The following is a 4,131-nucleotide window of genomic DNA, read 5'->3' as shown; positions in this document are numbered from 1 at the left end:
GTTTTCCTCTGATTCATTTTTTTCTTGGTTGTGTTCAGTCAAAACATAATTAAGGCTTACCTTACCCTTTTTTTCCATTCTAGGACCAGTTGTTTTACATCTGTTTCCTAGAACTGGAGAGGCTGCTTAGATAGCATATTGCCTTTACAAGCCATTTTATGGTGAATTCCAGTGGATTAAGGCATAAACATTTCTGGAAGGATGTCTGCAAGCTCTGCAGTATTCCATCCATACCATGTTGTGTTTGTTCCACTGCAAAATATGATGTCATTGTGCCTGATACCTCAGAGAGGAGCTCTCGGTTACCCATCGTTCGAGGCTGGAACAAACAGCCAAGGAGTGCAGTGCCACCATACAGGCATTGCAGCTGCCCAGTCTAAACCCTCCCACTGGGATACACCTGTGAGATGAAAAATTCTTTTAAGTCGTTTGCTCCTTACTGCTTTAGGATTCTGTTTTGATTTTAGTTTAGTTTTGGGGGAAAAAAATCAACACAAAGGCGGCAAGGAAATAGGCTTTTTGTTGGTGAACTGTAACTGTAATAGAAGCTTTTTGGTTTTGCATCATACTGCACATCTGCTGACAGCAGCCGGATGGCAAAGGGCCCTGCTGCAGACTGTTGAAGCAACAATCACTCTTTGGAAACACCCTGTCCTGAAAGGTAATTCATTGCTTTAAGCAAATTTATATGCTGGGTTAAGCACAGCTTTTGAAGTGCCATGTGAACTTTTATTATAACAAAGTCAGAAGACAGGAATTTGGCACCAGCTTGTTTTCTCTCCCAAGTGCATGTATCTTCTCTCCAGAGGAATGGTAGATTTCATCCTGAGACCTTGTATTCCCAGAAAAGCAGGTCAGAGTGATTAGTTTCCTTCAGCTTTGTTGGATTCAGTACCATAAATATACAAGAAGCTCCTGCACATTTGGGCTAACGCTCCTAATGTATTTAAACATATAATGCACAAGGGGATTTTTTTTTCCTAGAAAATTGTTTGTTTACTCTCCTGACCCTGTTTTGAATGAAAACTCGAAGCAAGGCTGATCAGCTTGGCTGTCTCCAAATGGGTTTTGTTGGTAAGAAGTGAACCTGTGTGTGGGAACTTGCACTGGGACTCAGCAGGGACTGTGCAGGACCAGAGCACTCCCTCCCGCTCCATCTGTCCCATCAGCCTCCTGGCACCTCATCTCTAGTGGGGCAGGGGTGGCACAGGAGAACAAGAACAAGCTTTTGGGGGGCTTTCCCAGTGCTGTGTCTTCCTCGGCTTGGGGAATGTAAAATCCTAGCAGGCTCAAGGAAAGCAGCAGCAATGCCAGCCGTCTGCTCCTCCTCTGGCCACCAGAATCATTCCTTTCTTGCCGTGCCACTATCATTAAAAACACTGAGTAACTCACAGTTTCTAGAATAATAATAACTCATAACTTTGCCATTAAAACCACTTTAAAGTACCTCTTTTAGAGGAAGCTGATGGTTATATCATTATGAATTTAATTATCATTTAAGTCTCTTTTCTATTTAAATAGGTTTTGACAAAACATTTTCATCCTGAAAGGCAAGACAAGCTTCTGGATATTTAGTATTAAATTTGAAACATCCATCATTAGCAAAATGAGGAAACTTATTTTTCTTATAAACAAATGGTATGATACAACAAATGTCATAAATGAAGCTGTGCAGATCATAAACTGCACAGGATTTACAAAAATAGTGCCAAGACATTTATAATAATATTTTACCCAGTGCAATTCTTGTGCTGAGAAAACTGGTGCTGTCACAAAGTACAGCACTGCTAAAATCTTATTATAGCTATTTTTTTTCTGTTGGAGATTAATTTATAATAAGTTATTAAGTGCTAGATTGTATTTTATGTTTATTTTGTGATAATGTTAATTTCAAAGAAAACTGTGATAGAAAAATTTGTTGATTATGCTTTGCGCATGAGTATTCTACTGATTCAGCAGCTCAGCTTATTCAAATCAAACAAATGTATCAACAAGCTACTGGCCACGATTTCAGCATAAAACTGCTATTTCTGTATTTTTAAGATATCACTGTATTTAAGACCAACATGTGTGACAAACTGAAATACAAACCAGTGGATGTCACGCACTGCAGCTGAGAGTAAATAATGTAATTCACAGAAGGATTTCAGCTCCGTCCCTCCTCTCATCTCTCATCAACTAAAATGCTCATTTTTGTCTGGCAGCACATCACTTTTGATGTGACTTTCATATTTGAAGAAATAAACATGCAGAACTTTTAGGCTGCCTTTTAATGGTTTTTTTCCCTGTCTTGCACGGAGCTGAAATGATTTCAAGTATAATTACTTAGAACAGACACTAATGCATTTCAATTTGCACTTTGCAAACAGGTTAGTTTGTCTTCAGAAATGTAATAGTGTAAATTTATACAGCACCCATGGTGAGAGACAAATAACATTAATGACAGTTGGGGTTCATTGGGCCAGTGTGTGTAAAAGAACTCTAAGTAGCACCCCAATTTTCATACCATGCTATTCATTTGAATTGCTAAAGCTCAGTGAGCTCCTTATGAAATAGTTGACATGAAATAAGCTGACATGTAAAGATTTGCAATATGTAAAGAACTGCAAAGAGAAGAAACACTATGCACAAAAAACAAGTGATGAAAATTTTAAAAAACCTGAGTAACACAACAAAAAGGTATAAAAATTTGTATTTATAGTATGACGAGATAATGATACAACACAATACTCCGTGTGCTACAGAACGTAGCAAGCGCCATGTACGTGCGTACAAATGAATCTGTATAATACAGTAAAATGCATCCCACAGACTATGGACCATTCCTTTGGCTCTGGGATCCAGAGGCTCTGGCACAGAACCCACTTGCTAACACCTTTAGGTAACGATTTCACCAGTAAGCAGCAGAAGGCTCTCAGTCAGTGCTTCACCTGCACCAAAATTCCATCACTTAAACGTCCATACTGCACAGACCCTTCCAATGCCATAAATCCTGCGTAACCACAGTTTATGCCTCTCATGCAAAATGAAAGAAAGGAATTCTGAACTTGGGGCGCCTTCACTCTGCTTTGCCAACAGGCAAGCCTCTGGCTGGCCATGCCTCCCCAGGAATCCTTTCCTGGGCTCATTTACAATACTTCAGGCAGAGAGAACAGCCAAGGTGACCAAATAGTCTTTTCTATTTCATATATCCCCTGCATTTTAATTCTGGGTAGCTATGGAACACACTTGGATGTTTTCTTTACAGCTACCAATTAACAACAGTGCATTTAGACAGTCACTTAAGCAAATTGGCTCATTTTATTGCTGGTAAAATTAATTTCTGATGTGTTTGCCCCATTAGTACTTGTAGGGAGTACAGCTCTTCCTTAAAGGGTTCCTAAAGGGTTTCAATTATTCTTCCATCAATTTTGGAAAGTGTAACTTAATGGATTAAATACCAGCACTGTTACTGGCTCATACCACATACAATCAATGGCCTCTACCATTTAAAAAGAAATTTAATAGATTTATGAAAGAGTAATTTGTTTTGCAGCGATTCCTTTATCAGCAGCATCATAAAATGAAATGTATAAAATTGGTATTACTTAATTAAAAGCTGTGATGATGTGGTTCTTTTCAAAAATGTGTTTCTTTCCAAAAGGCTGATCTGCAAGGATGAAAAATTTCACCACTAATTACCAGTCTGCCAAAAAGTTGGTAAAATGGTGAAAATAATCACTTGTCCAGGAGCAGAGACTGCTGTAAGTACCTCCAGGAAAAGCAGAAGTACCTGCTCAGAGCAGGTCTGCAGGCAGAGCCCACGCTCACACAACTTCACGTCTTTCCCAGTTCTCTTCTTTTGGCATTTAAATTCATCCACTGAAATGGGTTACGCAAAGTGTACAGTCAGATGCTCAGAATACTGGTATTTATCACTGTAATTTTTTTGTAGGTCAATAGAAGTAATTTTTTTTCTATTTGCATTATTATATGTTGTTAGGCTGCATGTGGTACTGCTGAACCCATACTCATCCATGTCAAAAATGTAACACCACTTGAGGTCAATCTTAATTCTGTAAGTTAGATCAAGTTAGATGTGTTAGATTTTAAGTCCTTTTTTCCAACTCCAAATCTTACACTAATAAATTA

The sequence above is a fragment of the Coloeus monedula genome (assembly GCF_965178545.1).
Source record: "Coloeus monedula genome assembly, chromosome: 5".
NCBI lineage: Eukaryota > Metazoa > Chordata > Aves > Passeriformes > Corvidae > Coloeus > Coloeus monedula.
This window is presented reverse-complemented; position numbering follows the sequence as displayed.